Source organism: Mycteria americana, chromosome 5, assembly GCF_035582795.1.
Source record: "Mycteria americana isolate JAX WOST 10 ecotype Jacksonville Zoo and Gardens chromosome 5, USCA_MyAme_1.0, whole genome shotgun sequence".
Taxonomy (NCBI): Eukaryota; Metazoa; Chordata; class Aves; order Ciconiiformes; family Ciconiidae; genus Mycteria; species Mycteria americana.
This window is the reverse complement of record NC_134369.1, coordinates 10899384-10919072: the sequence shown is the minus strand read 5'-3', so window position 1 is coordinate 10919072 and position 19689 is coordinate 10899384. Positions and strand designations below refer to the sequence as shown.

The window sequence follows — 19689 nt, the reverse complement described above, 5'->3', positions numbered from 1 at the left end:
AAGGCTACTTATCCAAGGCCCAGGCTTCATCTCCTTGGAAACCTGATCTTTCACCAGATGTTGAGAATGTAATTTCTTTTTTAATCCATTCTGCAGAAGAACGCAGATCAAAACAGCATCTTCAGGCTTTGGTAGTCTGGAATATTCATTAACTAAAAAAAAAAAAATAGTCTGACATTTCAGTCTTTGTCCCAAAGAAGACTGATAGTTTCTGCTGCATTTGATATTATTTCAAATTTATTTAGCTGTTGCTAAAATTCCTGTCGTGGTTGTACAGTTTAATTCAAGAACTGGCTGATAATGTCTTCTTCACATGTACAGTGCAGGACTGTCTGTGTTCCCTGCCCCTTCCTTGGCTGCAAAGATTCATCTTTCTTGCCTATGTTTTGCAGCTGCAAAAAGATATTTCTTAGCCACGGCATACAGAATTTGTAACCTTTTCAGTCTCCTGCCATTTGAGAAGCTGTTATTCAGTGTCTCTGATGTCAGGCACACTTCTAGGTCAGCTGCTGGTGTCAGAACAACTTGTGACCCTGAGCTGAAGCCATGCTGTAGTTTAGTAGGTTGGTCTTCTGTAGGAATGGTGCCAGTAGGCTACTTATAGAGCAAGAAATATCGTTGGCAGGATTTTAGAATGGTGAAATAACAAGCCCCATTTCTTGTGGTCCAAGATCTTGACGTTCTCTACTAACTTTAAAGAAACCCATTCATATGAATATAAGTGGTTGAGGAAGATGGTTGTAGTTTTCATGTTTGTTTTGACAGTATTTTCCTTGCAAATGTTAGTAGGCTCTATTTTCCACAGGTACAAGGCAATTTAGTGGCACCTTGTGCCACTAAAGGAGGCAGCAAACATATTGCTAAATCCTTAACGGTCCTTACTTGGTGTAGCTGTGATAGAAATACATAACGCTGGGAAGGATTATGTTTGGTAATTCCTAAGCATTGTGTATTGGCATCATGTCTCTCAAATCACTTTAATAGGAAGGCATTTTATAGTAAGTCATATATGCTTATTCAATTGCAGCCATTTGCCTTAATTCCATTCTGTGTCAGCTAAAAATAAGTTAATGGAATCCATGTATTTTAAAGATGGGATGTGGTCTCAATACAAAACTACTTGGAAAACTCTGAAGTTAGTCTTACCCATTTGGGATTGATGTAGGTTTTAGAGGGAGAATGAAATAAGACCATTGGAGAACTTGGAAATTAGTATCATTCTTGATCTGAAGTTCTTTTTATCTTGGAAACTTCCTTAAAGTGACTTTGCCTTTTCCAGTTCATCTAATAAACAAGGACAAGATCTGGAAGACTTTGGTAGAAATTGCTAAATAATGCCGTACTGCAGAATATTAATGGAGTGAAGTGAGACAGAAAAGTTACTTCCTAGAAAAAACAGGAGAAAATAAAACTAAGATACTGTTATTTTAACTTTTTTTTTCAGAATGTTTTTTCTGTCTTTAAAACTTAATTTTTGTAGTTTCCTTGACCTGGTTTGGTGGTGTGGTATTTTTTTTTTTTTTTCCTTGAATTGTTATGTCAAACAAAGATTTCTCTTTGTTACATATGGATTTTCCTTGGAGCGTTAAGAAATTTAGGACTTAGGTTCCAATTTGAAGTAAAACTATATAGTAAAAAGTAATAAAACTTCTATCCTTTATGTTGCATGTATGCATTGTAGTTGTGTTGAGAGTGACAGCAAAATGACTTTGGTATGAGTTGCGCTCTTATTTCTACCCTTCACTCAAGGACCTCTGATAATTGTATTTTAAATCCCCCTGAGATTTGGGCTTTATGCTGCAGTTTGGGTACTGGCATATTAGTTTTAGTATAACCTTTTAAAATAGTAGTTATTTTGCCTGTAGACTTGAATGGCTTACTCGTTTTTCAGGGATAAATTATGGGGTCCAGAATATATTGCAAAAAAAATCAGATGTTAGTCTTTGAAGTTTATATTAGAATATGTTTTCTGACCTTGTCTTGACCGTGTTGGGTTTTCCGTTTTGCAGTTCTAGAATTGTTGTCTGAGAAACAGGATGCCTATTTATTCCTCTGTTCCCTTTCCCAATATGTTTTGTTGCCAAGCTGTGGCATGTAATCTTTGTATTTGCGTTTACAAATTGGTTTGTTATAGATTAAATGAGTTCACTGGGTTAAGGAAAAAAGGTCAGTGTTAACACTGTGCTGTCAACATACTTAAGAATATTTTTGTGTTAGGTTATGGTCCAAATTCATAAATCCAGAAACTTACTTAAGTTTGACCTTAGAAGGCTCTGGTATCTAGAGGCATTAAGCAAACTTGCTGTCCTAGAGTAACATTATACTCTAGTTTTAATCTATACCCAGTTTACTATGGCTTTGTGAGTTTTGAAAATTCTTCATCACCTTAGTTTTTAAAATCCAAGTGAAGTTTTGTGATGTTAGATGCTGTAAAAAATTTACATTTATGGAACTTTTAATTTCAATTAACAGTTTTTGCATAGTATTTAATTTCTACTGATCTTATGTGACACTAGGAAATTTTAAATGATGTCTGTCACAGCCCTTCGTTCTCACAGTGCCATTTTTAGTGAAAAATCATGTGTGAAGAGAAGTTATGCATTAGCTTGGAAGTTTTTTATTACAAATAGTGTAGTTCCTCCCTATTTTTTTAGAATTTATTCTAATTTTCTCTTTTGAAAATATTCTTTTGCTGCAATGGCCAAACTAGCCACTGAATATTACGGTTTATTTTAGAAACCTGTCAAGTAAATTCAGTGATTTCTTAGAGGGATGTTTCACATAAAGACATTATAGTTGCTGGAAGTGCTCTCCAATCGTTAAAGAATAATGTGTTCAAAATGTTGTCAAACGCTTGCCATGCAGTTTGGGTCCAAATTCTAGAAGTTCTAGAAGTTATTTGTATTTTAGAAATGTAAGGCCAGAAATTGGATATTCCTGTTTTTAATAGGAAGAGAGAAATAAGAGCAATGAGTTTATGCTAGTTTGGGTTTATGCTGGAATTTTCTGTTTCAACTCTGTTAGAAATTCTAGGGCTTATATATATATATATATATATATATATATATTCCCCCCCCCCCGAGACATATGCAACTTGGTCAGCTTTTCTGGCCTGGGAACAGTCTGAAGAAAGATGGATATTTCCCTATTATCACATTTTAAAATCCAGTTTGGTCTGTTTAAGATATCCCAGCTGGCAATAAAGAGTTCTCAATTACTGTATTTGGCATTATTTGTTGAATGAAGTCATTCCTGTCCTAATTTATCTGACTTGACCATAACGCTCTTCCATAGCAAATGCCTGCTTTATTTTCTTAGCTCTTTATTCATCTTACTCTAACACTGTTGTCATCATCAAGAATAAGATGATGAGGGGGGCAAAAAATAGAGGTGAACATTACAGCAGTTGGCTGTTGTAGAAACTGATGTTTCTACATTCCCGTTCCTGGTAGAAGATTATCAACTTCCCAGCTCAGAGCAAATTTTAACAATTCTATATGGCTCATGCCACTGTGCAAGCTTTCTGGCTGTGTCCTTTATATATATGTTCCTCCCAGGAATTCTAGTCTAACTGATGAATGCAGACTTTCAAGGACCTGTGTGGGAAATGCCACTGTTCAGGGCACTATCACCAGGGCTGTGCTTAGGTACTTGGACAGGACAAAAAGCAAAAACCTATGCCCCAAAAAAATTCTCTGTGTTTGGTGCCCAGCAGTTTGTGCTATAGTGACTATCCTTTGCAACGTCCATGGACAGTTTGATATGCTTGGACAGTATTTTTGATGATCATCTGGATTTGATGATCATTTGATGATCATACTGGATTGCTATGGACAAAGTAGCTCACATCAACACTCCAACCCCTTCCTGGCTAACTATTTCCATCCATGTATCGTGTCCCTCTGCTCTGTGGTGACATATGTGTTTGGGCAAAGGTACTGGACTGGGGAATCTGCTGTGGCTCAAGGGTAACTTTTTTCCCCTGGAGACTGATTTGAGATTACTCAGTTGACCGATACCATACACCTTGTGGCTTCACAAACATTTGCACTTTTGTAGGTTAGGAAACAGCACAGTTCATGAAACGAGTAGTTCTGAAGGAGAGTTGGGAGAGGCAAAAGTGTGAAGAGTGCTGTTTTAAATATGTTATATTGCAACCTTGATGTGGAAGAAGAGGATTTATGGCAGAATATTTTGGATTAAGCTGTGTTGGGTCATTTCTTTCATAAATCTACATAAAAACTTGAGAAAAAAAATCTGGTTTTGATACTGATACCCAGAAGCCAGAAAAATAAACAACTCTTTACTTTCATCTCTGGAGCTACACAATGGAGCTTTTCACTATTTTTTCTGCCATTTTAAAAATTCTTTTTCATAACAAGAAAGAGTAACTCGGCTAGACCTCCGACTCTTTCCCTTTCCCCTTACTGGCCCATGTACTTCTGGGTTTCCAGATGAACAAATATAGAAGAGTTTCAGATACGCAAATCTCTTAGGAGCTTATTCACCACGATCACTTGACTTTACCGGAGCTGAACACTCACACGTCCAAGTTGTTGTCAAACTGATAATTTATCTAAAAATGGCAGAGACCCAGCAATGTCTCCAGTTAGGCTTGCCAGGAAATCTGGAGGAGATGGAATATAGGAAGGATGCTAAAAGGAAGAAAATTTTCTTTTCCACCAAGATAATACATGGTTTGGACTTCAGTCCACTAATTGTGCACACCTCTGCTCCCTTTCAGGGAGGGAAGCTGTCTGTTTAAAAAAAAAATAAAATCTTGAATTGCTGTTTAAGAATGATTCTCTAACTTGGCGTAGATCTCATCTTGCTGTCAGTTTGTCTACATATTCTGTTTTCTGGAAGGAAAACTCTTGAAAACCTACTTGGGCTTCCCTTTAGAGAAATATTGGCACATTAGTTTGTTCTTGATGTTCTTATCAAATAGCTGTTCAGGAGAATTGTCCTTGTGTTCAGTGACATGAAAATCTGTTTTCTATAAGGCTGTGATGTACACTTCTTAAAAAAAAGATTTGCTAAAACTTTTGAACTTGATTTGGAATATAAATAGAAAGTAAGGAAAGGTTTAAGTTGGCTGATAACAGGACAATCCGTGCCTTCTACTTAAAATGAATTAATGCCTTTTTTTTTTTTTTCCCCCTAGAGCTTATGAACACTAGTAAGGACCAAATAGTTGCACATCTCAGAAGCGGGACAAAAAAAATCCTCCATGCAGCAAAAAAGCGAGGAGAAAGCACCTATTGGTATCTCATTAGAGACCTAGTTAGCATTGTAGCATATCGACGATCTTCTGTCTCTAGGTGAACTGATCATTATCCAGCCTTAAAAGACTTTTGAGGTTCCTTTAAATGCTTTAGTTAGTCTAGCAAAGTTCTATGCGCTTTTTAGGCAAAATTAATGTGCCTTTTAGAACAAGATTTGTTCAGGCAAGTAGTTAAGTCTTCATGGATTCATTCATGGTGTGCTGTAAAACTTGTGTAATCTACTTCCTTTGGCACGGCTTTCAGATGCATACTTCTTATTTTTTAAAACAAATATTTTGTCAGTCATGTGACCTGTCTTCTAGTTTTAGGATATTTCTGTGGCTTGCTAGTTCCCTGTAGCCCTAAACATGCTGGAATGATGGTGTCCCCTGAGAAACCTGGGAAAGTACTAGTTTCTGTTATTTTTCAGTAAAACCTATTTTTCAGTTTTTCTGCTGGATTTTGTTTGGTGACTTTGGAAAACCTGGTAACCGGTCTCTTAACTGGTCTCTGACTTAATTTACCAAAAAAAAAAAAAAATTTCACCCCTTAAAGTTGCCTGTATGTGGCTTTTTGTTATCCTTTTGTCTCAGTTTTGTGAGTGCTTCGTTTGCTTTTGTGTGTGTGTTTTGTGGTGATGGTGATGTTTTGGAATGATACTGTGTTGGCAACCAGGTCAGAGAATAATATTGGTACAAGTTCTCAGGTTTGTCTGTAGAAGGGGCTGGCGAGTGGATTTCGGAGAATTTCAGGAAGCAGAAAAAGGAACTGCCCTGGCCTTCCAACACCTGGAAGAACCTTGATGCACTAGCAGGTTTCTACTTAAGAAACGTTAGGGATAAACACAGTTAACTTTAATTTCCCTTTCTAGCAAACCTAATTGCATGTTGTAGTGAAGTACCATAGTTTCCCACCTTCAAATACAACACAACATATCCCTTTTAACTCCTCCCTGTGATGTAATTTGGCTAAGTCTTTGTTTGGCAACAGCATGTAAGTTTCTCCTCAATCATTCTTTATGGTGTAGTTCTGTATTTTCCACGCATCCTTCCAAAAGTGTGCTCATCAGAAGCATTTGCGCATGTGAGCTAATCATTGTCTTCCACTCTTAAAAGGGGTGGTTAGATAGTTCCTCCTGGCTTCCTGTATTATTGTGTTCTGCTTGTCTTTGTAGTTTTCACATTCCTACTTCTTAGTCTGTAAACATCAGTCATCTTGGTACAATTATATTTGGATGTTTTTATGTACCATTCTAATACAGAACAATGTTTCTTAAACCTAACTTACCTGGATGTTGAATAGCATTCATACAGGTTCTTTCTTGACTGTGCTCCTCTGTATTAGAGATTGATTTGTTTTAACTTGGGTGTTGATAAAAGAACCTCCTATAAAAGGAGTAAATTTATTCAAAGCAGCAGCTCACAAAAAAAACCCCAAAAAACCACCAACCCACTTTTCAGACTGTTTCTTGAATATTTCTATTACATTGGAGGCTTTGTAGGCTTATTCTTGCTATAATATCCCTATAGAAGTTAACCTGTGTGTTCTCATGTTCACGTGTGTGTTTGCTAGGTAAGTTATATGTACACTTACTGTTCAGCTCATCATCTCTCCCCCTCCTTTGTACAATGCTGGTACTTCTTTGGCTCCCTGAATTACCTTACTGTGATCTACTCAGACTTGTAGCTCTTTTAAAAATTATTTTTTGGCAGGATTAGTTTTAATCTATTTTGGATCTCTGAACAGTTCACCGTGGGTTTAGATCAGTACCAGTGCTATATGGGCGTACAAAGCTGAAAGATGAAGCTAGGAGGTTAACAGCTCCTGCAGTCACACTTCAGTTACAAAGGGTTAAATGTTTAGACTTGGAACTTCTCATCTAATAAAAGAATGTAAGAATTCTGTCACATGAATCTCCCAAAGAGAGGTTTATGCTGCACTGTAAAAATCCATATAGCCCCATATTAATAAACTAGCTAACTGATTCATACAGTGACTGTTTGTGATCTAAGCAAGGATTAGTCAGTAGCATTGTTTCTGGCAATTTCCACTTGGCTTTGTCCCTGATTTTACACTAGTCAGGATCTGAATCGATTATATGATGGCAGAAGAGACTGTTACTGGTGAGAGCCAAGTGGTGCAGGTTGGTCTGTTTAGTTATCACTCCAACAGCCTATGTGGCTTGATAACATCTTCCTTAAGAAATACATGTGTCATTTCTAACTAGCTGCCAAACAGTCATATATCGGTATATCACACTTGGATGAAGGTTTGAAGTGGCTGAGGGTGGGAGGATGTTACTGATTGGCAGTTCCCAGTGCTGTGTTGCAGAGAAGTGGACAAATGATTTTTTTGCTTGGTAAACAAGGATATCAAGCTGGATACAAAAGTAGTTTGACCTATGTGTGATGTTATTCATGTCATAATTTTAATACTTTCCTGTACTTCATAAAGTGTTTGTAGAAAACTGAAAAGAGTTCAAGGGATGAACTGTGTTTTCCAAACACAACCTTACAATGGGAGATCAAACAAATGCATCTAAACTAGTTAAATGAGGAAAAAGCAATTCACTGAATTCATCCTTCAGTTGATGACTTGGTAGGAGAAAATGAAATGAGATTTGGTAGCTGATAGGTGACCTACTGAAATTCAGACTAGAAAAGTTGGAAGTTTTGAACAAGAGGAACTAGGCTTTGGAGCAGAAAAGATAGGAGGAGGGTAATAGATTCTTGCAACCTATCAGTTCATCCAGGGTATCTTTCTAAAATAAACTTTGGCCTGAATTACAGCATATCAGTTTGTTGTATAAAATAGTAGATGAAGTTGCCTCCTATTGCAGAGCAGATCAGGATACATGATCATACAAGGGAACAAATCTGAATGAATCTGGTATCAGTGTTAAGAGAACACTTACGTACTTTTCTCTATGCTGCGATGTGCTTGAGTAGAAGGAAGCTGAGGGACATGCAGCTTTAAGCAGACTGTAAAGGAGAGGGAGGGCCAGAAAAACTTGTAGCAGGGAGGAGGGGACCATCTATAAAGATTCTTGCAACCTTTTTTCAAAACAACTGAAAAGTTAAAAGGTTAAAAATACTACTGGGGATTCTCATATTGTTATTCTGTAAGGCATAGGTAAAATGTAATATCTAAGAGTTTTGTTCAGCAATACTAAAAAGCAAAGCAAACCTCGCCTTCGATCTGTAATCTTACTAATTAAGGGGAGCAAAATACAACTTCTCTATTTTGAAATAAGAATGTCAAGTTTTAATACCAATTAATTGTATAAGAACAACATTTCAAGCACTGATACTTGATGGAGGCACAAGGGGGAGAGAAACCTGAGGGGCTGATGTCCATATTCAGGAAAAACAGATGTAGTGATTTTAACATGAAGATAATGAATTTATCTTTATATAATGAATTTATGGACATTTGTATCTGTTGGTTAAGTTACTCAAGGTAAATATTTTGTGTTTAGTCAGTTACTTCAGAATTTATTGAATATAAACTTAAGCTTGTACCTCTAGGGACAAAGAATAAATTCAACACATATGGAAGAGACGACAGAACCCTTGAAGACAGCCGAAGGGGCTTTAGCAGATATCCTTAAAAAAATGTCAGTTGAGCATTGGATGAGTGACTGAGACAAAAACACATACAAAAAGGGTGTGTATTTCTATAGTAAAGTCAGGGCAAAATAGTGCATGAGACTCTAGATCGTGTTCTGAAGTGAACATTGCAGAAAAATAGGACTCTGAAAAAAGCCAGACATATTTATATCTAGTATATGATCCCCTGAAATATGTGATTCTTTTCTATTCTGTTCTAAGCATGTTTGTCTGGTTGGGATTTTCCCCGTGTGTAACAGTTTCCCTACTTTGCTGGTTCCTTTGGCCTCTTTAAAAGAGAATTGTGAGCTCTGCTTGATGATTTGAAATTTAATTTCATACTGTAGGCACAACTTCAGGTGAGTGGAGAACTGTGTGTATTAACTGAAGTGCTTAGCAAGGTGAAGTGTGGGACGGCCATCCTGAGTGTGTGTTTTGGGTGGTTTGTGCCTACTGACTTTTACATAGTTTCCTGCTCAGTGCTATTCTTTCTAGGTGCTGCATAGGAATTTAGTTGTTTAAACTGGGTTTGAAATTCCACTTATGAAAGCAGATACCTAACATAGTCTAATATAGGAAACAAGATACCTATTTTTTCTGATAAACTAAGCTTTCACATTTACGTTGCTAAACTCAGTGTAATGTGTACTGACTGAATTTAAATCTTCTGCCTGGTGTTGAGATGTTATGGTGATAACTGCAGGTTAGTTGACTTAAACCAGAGGCAACCTAGAAAGGTTTTTTGAGGATGGTGTACACTTTCACTATGGGTATTCCATGTATGTCATTCTTGTAAGGAGTTTTCTCTGGATACTTAGAGATCAAGATAATTCTTTTGCCAATACTAAAAGAAGGTAACAGTGACTGTTGCATGCCATAACGAAGACCCAGTTCCTGTAGAGTCCCATCTAGAGCAGTGGCTGTGAGTAGCTGCTTGGCAAAGAGTAAGATTAGGGCAAGCGTGTGTACTCTCATACTGGCCCGCAGTTATTTTCAGCTCAGGGACTTCACAAACCAGATGTGGTAACCCTCCATGAACTGGTCCTACCTCTCTTTGGAAACCAAGTGAACTTCTAGCCTTCCTGTTAGTTGGCAGAGAGTTTCCACAGCCTACCACCTTGTGTGAAAAGCTGTGTTGTTTTCAGCCTTTCAACCAAGCTTTGCTTGATGTCCCTGTGATATTTGATGATTTTGTAGACTTTGGTCCTGTCAGTTTTCTAAGCTGAAGAGTACTAGCTTACTTCATTGTTCCTTATACAGAACTCATTGCCTGTCTTGTTCCACTGAGTGAAACTGGAAAGTTTTCCATTTTCTAATAAATTTAATTGCTGTGGATTTGTTGGATGATATCCAAGTCGTCCTCCGTACTGTTCAGGAGCTGTAAATAATTATGAGCATTTGTAAGTGGTAACTAAGGGACTGCATTATTAATATTTGGCACAAGCCTGCTACTTGCGGAAATAAGATCATCTAAACCTACTTAAACTTTTTGTGGAGGAATGTGAACTGTCTAGTGATCCTTCCTAGGTCCTTTGGGATCAGACTGCGTAGGCCGTGGAATGTTCTCTTTTGGAATAAAACAATGGGTTGGAAAAACTTCTGCTTGCAACTATTAGTCAGATGTCCCTTTGCTCTGTATTGTATCCCCTCTTCATTTGGGGGGGGGGGGTGTTGCACAGGTGGATCTTTTATCCAAGCAAAAGCAATCATTAAAAAAAAAAAAATGCAGCCTTCAGTTTTACCAAGAGTCCTTTTGTGGTGTGTGTGGCTGTGTTTTGTTTTGGTTTTTTTCTGAGCAAGTTTTCTTTCTCTTTTGCCCATGTTTGGTGTTGGCAGGATTTTTTATCTGGTTTTTTTCTGTGGATGACACACTGTTCTTCCCCACTATATTTTCTTTTTTTTTTTTTTTTTTTTTTTTTGTAACAGTCAAGATGTCTGCATAGCATAAGGACCCTATTAAGTGAATTGCTGGTGTTCCCTGATCATTACTCTGCCTTTATTAAGGGCTGTCTTGATTTCTTGATTTGGTAATGTGAGTCTTTGTACTAAATATAACAGCAATTTTAAAACACTTTTTCAGCTTCAGTTGTAATGTAAAAGTATGCATTCAAACTTGACTGTTGATTTAAATTAGAAATCATAGATTTAAAACCTGCCTGGAAAAACACAAGTCTGAGGCTTGCATCCAGATGTACCTCTGGCAACTGAATGTCACAGGTTTGGAAATTTGGTGGTTCAAAGTCAGCATTAATGTATAGATGCACAAAAAAAGAAGTATGTTTCATCAGGCATTTCTGTAAAGGGCTTTCCTATTGCTGTAGGCCGTTCTGAAGAAAATAAAGGTTATACTCCCACTGAAGCAATGAATGCAGAGTGGATAGGAATGCTCCGCTACTGTGCCTATATATTCATAACTTGTCATTCACAAAAGAACAAACTCCTAAACAGAAAAAATGTCACAGTGCAGGTGTGCATCAGTAGAAAGGTTTCAGCACACCTTGCCTTGCTCGAACCATGCAGGGATTTGCATGTTGAAAACAAACCCTGCTGGAGTGCTGTGAATAAGCTGAAAGTGCAGTTAAGGGATGTTACAGGGATATTTTAATCACTCATTGCTGTTGAAAGGGACAGTTCTGCCCCTTCCCCTCTTCTGGCATGTCTCACCCCCTTGCTTTGCGTTGGTTCTGGGTATCATCTGACCTTTCAGTAAGATGGTTGAGCTTGCTAACCCCCCAGAAGACTGTGCTTTCTGTCAAGTTGTTATTATTCAGCCTGATGAGCAGATTGATTTGACACACTATACAGACACGCTCTGGGGACTGTATAAAGTCTGTGTGGAGTACTGGAAGGGAAATCTGGGGGAAGGGTGACAAGGAAGAGAAGAAAAAAGGCAGTGAAGCCACCCCTTTGATGGCACTAGGATGTTATATCAGCTGTATCAGCTGTTCTGTGGAACTTTGCTGTGAGGTTTTCAACAGTATCTTGTGCTTATCCTGAGCTAGACAAATATAACTTTTTTCCAAGCCACATAGCTGTTATTGAGGTACTTATCGCTCTGGACATGAATGTAAGAGGCAGGAGATACTCTGCATGGTTTCTCCCTAAATTATCACTTGATTTGCTCTACCAAGTCTTACTTTGAATGCTGTGATTTACAAAGCCTCAGAAGCAAAAATTTCCTAGGTGCTGGCTTTAGTAAGTGCGCTTTGTAGGGTATTTGGGGCTTACCTTGGAGATGTGTCACATTGCACAGAAATTCCAGTTTATCCAAGTAAGAGAGAAGGAAACATAAAAAGTAGCTAGTGCTGTGGCAGAAGCAGCCAAGAGCATGTCACTTACACATGCAATATATGGTATGATGACACATCTAACTTTACATTTAATGTCCTGTTAAAGGACTTCTTTTAATTGTCATTTTGGTTTCACAGTCACTTGAAACTGGTGAAAGTGTGATGCGAGACTGGAAGAAGCTGTCCTGCAGTCATGCTTGCCTTGTCCTGTGGCAGTACTGAGCCTAACTGTTGGTTTGGCAGCTGAATGGGCAGTTTTCAGCTATAGCAATTCTGCTCATAATGCACTGTATCAATATTAGTGCTGGCCCTAGGGGAGTGTTGGGAACTTGCCCTACTTCTCGATGTTCACTATTGCTGCAGTTCCTAACTGCTTTATGTGAATCTCGCTGAAGAGCCGAGTATTGGATAATGCCACAGTATGAGCTGTCTTAACTCTGAAATGCTGCCTTTCTCAGTGTTAGCAGCAGATCGCTCATTTAAAAACCAGGATTTCAGGAATGGGAGAGGTTATTATTTCTGAAGCATTGAACAAGACTGAAAATGGCATGTATATTTTTTTTTATGTTTGTGTCTGCAGATTTTACAGAAAACATGCAAGTGCTAAATTGTTGCAGTGTCTCAGTTTTCACTAGTTTGATTTGGATTTAACTGGCAAATAGTGTGACTTCAGGAAACCAAACTGCTGAGTTTATTTATGTTAGTGTTTATTGTCGCTCCACATATATCAAAGGGATTCCAGGTGCAGAGTCAAGTAGCTGAGGCTACTTGCGTGACTGTGTGTGGGGAGGGGCTATTTTCTCAAAACTAGACTTTTGTAAATGATTCTAAGTTGTAAATTTCTCCATTTCCACACATAAACTTTGTTAACTTAACACATACAGTAGCTATGCCATCATTGTATGTTCTTCTGCAGCTTTTTTTTTTAGCAGACTACCTACTCATATACTTAACAAAAAGCTGTGATGCTTTCCTATCCAAAAACCAGTGGTATAGTGGGAGAACAAAAATGAAGTTGAGCCTCTAATATAGTACTGAGATAGTCTGAAGGAAGAAATATTGATGTTCATATGGATGTGATGCATATGTGTTTGACAGCTGATTTTGTGTAAAGTTAAGTCAAAAAGAGCTTTTAAGAAACCAGTGGGGAAAAATGAACCTGTCAGGGATATTATAGGATACAGTAGAGAGGCAGCCGAGTGGGGAATACCCCAGCTTGGTTCCAGGGAGGGTGAGAATATCTTCGTTTTCCCAAAGCTTACTTCAGGATTGAAAGAGAACTGACAGGCTGTCAACTTTTCTTTGTCAGGCTGGCAGAGTGCTGAGAGCAGGGATGGCTTCTTCTAGCCAGAGACGGAATTTAGCAGGATCAGAGGGAGTGTGCAAAAACTGGAAATGAAAGTATAAGGTATAAATATAATCACCTGTGTCTACACTCCTTTTTGTGATATTTTTGCCCTTTTGTTTCTATGCTTTGTTCCCTGAAGATATAAACTCTTTAGTTGTAGTTCGGCAGTAGATCTCTGAATGAAGGGTCTCACACATGCCAAGTGTGTTTGGGTTTGTTGTAGTAATAATGTGACTGGAAAACACAATCAACTGTATGCAGTATGTCTAACAATATTTGGACCAGGTGATTCAACCCAAAGGAAAATGCAGGAAACTAGGTTTGTCACCTTAATAAATGCACTTCAGAGACTAAAAGAAGTGTGTAGTGGTTCAACCTATTAAACTGAAAAATGGCTGACATCGCTGAATGCATAAACTTTAAAAGGCAAGTGAGGAAATATTACTTGGGTAGTATTAGTCATGCCAGAGCTTGAATGTATTGTCTAGTTTTGATGCCGACAATACTCCAGGATGAGGGAAGAAGAAAATGAAAACCTGACAAAAGCACAGAAGGATTCGGTGACTGGAAGCTGGATTAACTAATAGAGTACTAAAATAGTGCTTTGCCAGTGAGAAGAGTGGATTGAGTTAAAGCTTGGTCTCACTTGAAACCTTTAAATCAAGACATCGTATTGCAAGTTATATTAAAGCACAAGCAGTAGTTATAAGCTTGAGGAAAAAATCCTAGAATGGGTTCTATGGTGTGCCAAATCACCGATCAGGCTGGATAAGTATTAGCGTGGGGTCTGACAGCTTCTACCTTTGAAGTAAATGAGAAAGTGTTTTGCTAGACTGGTATTTCATATGGATACTTTCTAGACGACACATTTCTTAGAACTTCTTGTGAGAGGATTTTGCCTTCTTGCCATTGAAAGGCAACTTTGGAGATTATGAACTACAGGAAGAATATTTGCCAAATTGTTGAGGATACAGGAGCTTCGCTTAGCTGCAGTGAGGAAATTAAACTTGCCCAGAGCATACCATGGTCGTCATAATACTTACAATGAACAGTTAGGCTTTGGGATGCTTATTCGTAAACTCTGCATTAGAAGATGTATAGTTAACTGTATGAAACTTAGCTTGTTCAGTTTGGGTAATTGAAGGGTGAAGATATCCTTAAAACTTGTATCTAAAGCATCTGTCTGCTATAAACTACTGCTCATATTTCGGAGTCAGATGAAATCTTGGAACAGAAAGCTGCATTGTTTGGACTGCAAGTGCAAAAGGTAGGCATCCCCAGTTGTGAGTTAAAGATGCTCTGATTTGTAAATTACCACTGTTTGTGTAAACACAAGGAGTGAGTTAAATAGCTTACCTACTTCTTATCTTGTATGCTTTTCCTGCTCTGGAAATGTCAGCCCAGGTTGTGTACAGTCCTCTTTAGAAAATTAGAAATTTTTCCTTAAAATTTTTGCTTTGAAGTTGACTCTACAGTGCAGCACAAGATAAGACATCTTATTTTGTTGACAGATCAGAAGCAATGTGTACAACTTGGGAGACTTCACAGAACCACTGCTGCCTCAATTGAGAGGGGTTTTGTTGTTTTGTGGTTTTGTGGTTTTTTTTTTTTATTTTTAAGGGTTCTGATCAAAGCATGCTGAAAGTACATAAGCTACTAAGGGAGTCAACAGTAACTTAAATCAAAGTTTTTACTTAAAGCATATTAATGCTGGATAATTGATTTACCCACATGGTAGGATGGATTTCCCTCTGTCTTTCACATACCCCCTCATGCCCCCCTCCAAATCCCTTGGGTGGCTTAGAGTTGATGAACAAGGATTGCATTCAGTGGATGTGAAACAGTACATCTTTCACACATTGGAGGCTGGACCTGGCTTGGAATCTCAGTTTGAGAACTTCAACAAAGTTTATATTTCAGTAATTGAGGGAGTAGATTTTTGTGTGTGTGTTTGTTTTTTTACTTTAACTGTATATGGGTCTGTCATTACTAAAAGAATAATTGATTTTGGTATTAAATGGGTAAAATTAGATATCTGGCCCAAAGGACTTGAAGTTTCTGTTGTCTATTAATTTTAAGTCTTCCCCCCCCAATGCTGAAAATCTATTGCTTTGTTCCTTCCCACGCATGCACAAAGCCTTCTGAAGGACTGGAATAAATGAATGTTAAATACTACATCTTAACATAGATTTTTTGTGAACTTACTTTACCAGCATTTAACATTGGTGGACCCTATTTTTAAATGTAAAATACAGGGGTTTTTTGTTCTGTAACTTACACTACAGAAATTCTGGGGTGCTGTGCTGAACAAAATGTCTGTAACATTGTCTTAAAGTAAGTTAGTTTGGTTGTTTGTGTTTTTTTGTAAATAATTAAAACACTTATGATATTTGAGCTCAGTCCTTTTTGTACAAGCAGCTGTACTTAGAATAGCTAATTTTTATTCCATTTTGGTTGTATCCATTTCCAGTGAAATCAAATGGGATGTTTTTGATCAGTAGGACCTGTTGAAATAAGGCACCCAAAGGCATGAAGGAGTGTGCTAATTGAGAGTTGGTGGTTATACCTGGGGGTACTTCTTAGTGTAATTTTTCTTACACTTTGTAGGAAATTGGCTGTTATCTTACAGATTTTGTATGACAGCTATACTTTTTTGTAAAAGACCCCTTAAAATATCTATCTTCTTGACATTTGAGATGAAATCTGAAAATACATTCCTAGAATACCTATGGAGATCTTGGTGTATCTGTAAAATGTCATAAGGCACCCAGTAAAATGTTTGCACAGCTCTGAGGCAGAATTCACTGGTTCCTGCTCTAAGTAGAGACATCTGAACTGATTACTCTCATTCTGGGCACTGTGGCTAAGCTTAGGAATTACTTCAGCACTGATACAGTTATACTTGGTATCTAGTGATGTGAGGACCAGTACTTGTTGCCTCCAGAAGCCTGTAGAGAGGCTATAGTTTGCTGCATGTGTAGATTACAACCGTGTTTGGTAGGTGTGCTGCAGAAATGCCTTGAAACCTGGTCTTCCAAGAAAGGCGTGTGCATTTTGTTTTCCCTGTGGAAGCAGTTTCTGGAAAGCTAAGGAGAACATGTATTGGAGGATTGATTATTGAAGCAGGCCAAGTTCTTTTGGTAACAGCAGCATCTTAGTACTGATTTCCAAGAGTGTGCATCACCACCTTTTCACAAGGGCTTGATTAGTTCCTTTGTGATGTTTCCTTTTGATGGCTGCCCAAAATGAAATATCTGAACGGGCCAACATAAGCTTACTTCAAAGAATAAGAGCTCAAAGAATCTAATCTTGGCTGATGAGAAGCTTATACTAGATCAAGCTTTCAATAATGATTGCAAACTAGCAAGCTTTGTTGAAACACACTTTTAGCTGGGATTCACGGAATAAGTAGAGGCAAATGGTCTTGAGATGTGAGAGGAAATGACATCTCCTGTGTCTGAGGGTCAACTGGTTAGTCAGGATGCTGCTTCTAATGATGATACAATCTCCAGACCCAATGGCTGTTCTGTAGAATTGTATGGTAGACTTTTAGCTATATTGCAAGAGGTATGTACCAGTCCCCTGCTATGGAGGGAAATACTTCATCCATAGCACAGACAGACCCCTTTCAGTCTAAACAGATTTGATTCCTGGAATTGGCATGGATTGGCTTTGGTTTTGTTCCAGGTTTCATTTTCTGCTGTGAAGATGGTCCATATCTCCATCTGCAAGGCCTTCCCATGGGACTGCACCAGCCTTGAAGCAAACATTTATCTGCTTCACTGAGAGAAGAACGTGAGCTAGGATTTTTTGGGGGTTGTTAAAGCTGTTCAGCTCTCTTTCGAGAACCAGCCTCTTTTCCTTTCTTTCCATGCTGTCTGAAGCTTCATCCTTACAGATAATACAAAACAGGGAGGAGCGACTGATCCACCACATGGCTGTGCTACCAATCAGAGGGATCTTGACAAGCCAGAGAAAAGGGCTGACAAGAACCTTATGAAGTTCCACAAAGTGAAATGCCAAGTGCTGCATCTGGAGAGGAAAACCCCCATGCCCCAGTACAGACAACGGGCTAACCATCTGGAAAACAGCTTGGGGGTCCATGAGCCAGCAATGGTGCCCTTGCAGCAAAGGCAGCCAACAGCCTCCTGGATTGCATTAGGAGTGGTGTTGCCAGCAGGCTGAGGGGAGTCATCGTTCCCATTTACTGAGCACTGGTGAGAAACTTCTGTGTTCCTGGGTCTGGTTCTGAGCTCCCCAGTGCAGGAGAAAGTTATTTTAGTTACCACTTATTCTTCATTTTGGAGCATCAGATAAGTCCTTTGTTAAAATAGCTGGAAGTAAAAGTTTTAAGTACTTCCTCTTTTAAGCAAGGAGAGATGGGATCTGATGGCCCTCTTGAACTGGAAGTCTAAGTGCTCTATGAACAAGACAGAATTCAGAATATTGTCCTGTGGCTCCATTACCACTATGACAATCTGGAAAACTCCTGTGGGGTGATGCCGTGATATGACTCATTCTGTCTTTTCTGAGAGATACTAGTGATGAACAGACCTGTTTTCGGTAGGGGAGTGCATGTGGACAGTATATTGATCTATTGAGAAACTACCTTTACATTAACTTCCTCGAACTGAAAGATGTTCTTTGTGCCTGTGGAGTTTTTCTTCTGTTTATTGGAGACTTTTTTTCCCCTAAATCAAAATGATTCGTCTTGTAGCTTTGTGGCTGGTTTAAATTCATGGGTTGCTTCCCTCCAGTCTGCTACTTTTTCCTTAGGAAAGATGGGGAGCAGCTGTTTGAACAGTCAGTCGCTTGAGCAGCTGAAGGCTGTGCCTCTGCCTTCCACAGAGCAGGAGGTACTTGTGCCCTGTTACGAGGGGCTGGGTAGCAGCAGCTGCTAACATGAGAGGTGCAGGAGGCAGCTGGATCACTGCTGCTCTGTGTGTGTGGTTAAGGACAGGGTTGAAACGTGAACTACTGATGTCGCTAAGAGCTTGGGTCGGGAAGAGTTCCAAAACTCAGATGTGGATTGTAGGCTGCCGGGGTTGGTGAACATGCTGATGAGTGAGTGGTAAAAGGATGACCTCAACAAGCAAACCAGAGTGAAATCCCTTCTTTGCTCCAGAGGGTGCGGTGAGATGCATCTGCATGTGAGAGGAAGCCACAGGGCTTTTTTATCTTCTGGGAGTACAGAGTGTTCTTGCAAATAATATTAGGGTAGTTCAGGGAGTTCAAGGAACACAAATGTGCCATTAAAACAAAACAGTATCAATATATTGGGCAAATATGAAGTATTCTGACAGCTGCTCCTTGAGTACTGAAGGAAAAGGAAAATACCACTGCTTTACTTCAGAGATCTTCCTTTGATTCATACAGCATATTTCATAATAAAGATTCTGATGTAGGAACCGCTTGTTACTTGCAGCCGCCATGCCCATGTGTGCCAGCATGCATCTTGAAATCATCATAGGGTTGCTTGCAGTCCTTGTGCTGCTGAGCAGAAATCTCCCACTATTACTGAATGCGTGTGCATCTGGTGTATACATATATCTACAACACCTTGTGAAGAAATACAGATAATGAAGATAAATAATCCTATCCTGTTTCTTACTAGTTCGTACTGTGACAGTTAACTTCTGAGATGAAATACTGCTATGAAGGGAAGTAGATGATTTCCTTTCGGTAGCTGTTTTTGGTTCAGTCATTACGCATAGGGACAATGAGTATCTTTTTGATTACTTAAGGAAACCACACCACAGTTTTCCCCTGTCATTGCGAAATAGTACTTTTAAGATATGAGACACTTCTGATTCATAAAGTTATGAATTGCCTTTCTTTTAGAATAAATATGTATATATGTTGGAGGTAGTTGACTCTTGCTTGCCTGGGGTAACCGAAACTGGTGGTGCCTTGTGTAAAGAGGTCTTGACTCCCGGATGGCTGCTTGGCAGATGTGGTTGACCTACTTTAGCTCTGACCTTGATTTGCTCAGGGGTGTTTATGTACTCGTGATCAGCTTTACTGCGTGATTAAGCTAGTCACGTGTCACCTAACTTTTAAGGGATGAACAGCAAGATTTGTTTTTACTGTCTCATTAGCCTTGTTACAGGGGGTTGAGAAAGATTGAATGCAAGGGAGGGGAATCCTGAAGGAAGTAGTCCCAAACAGGCTGGGGAGAG

The 19689-nt window shown here is 38.8% G+C and overlaps 1 protein-coding gene across 4 annotated transcripts in view; it reads left to right on the top strand.

Annotated features, from left to right (window-relative positions):
• The window catches only part of BMAL1 (basic helix-loop-helix ARNT like 1), a 53742-nt gene that overhangs the window by 3951 nt on the left and 30102 nt on the right, over positions 1-19689 (top strand). Inside the window, exon 1 of one of the 4 annotated variants that reach the window (XM_075502096.1) lies at positions 14757-14777. The exons of the other annotated variants lie outside the window; for them this stretch is intronic. The gene's annotated coding sequence lies outside the window, so the exon portion shown is untranslated. Of the gene's footprint in view, positions 1-14756; positions 14778-19689 lie in introns of those variants that run through there. 4 annotated transcript variants of the gene reach the window in all.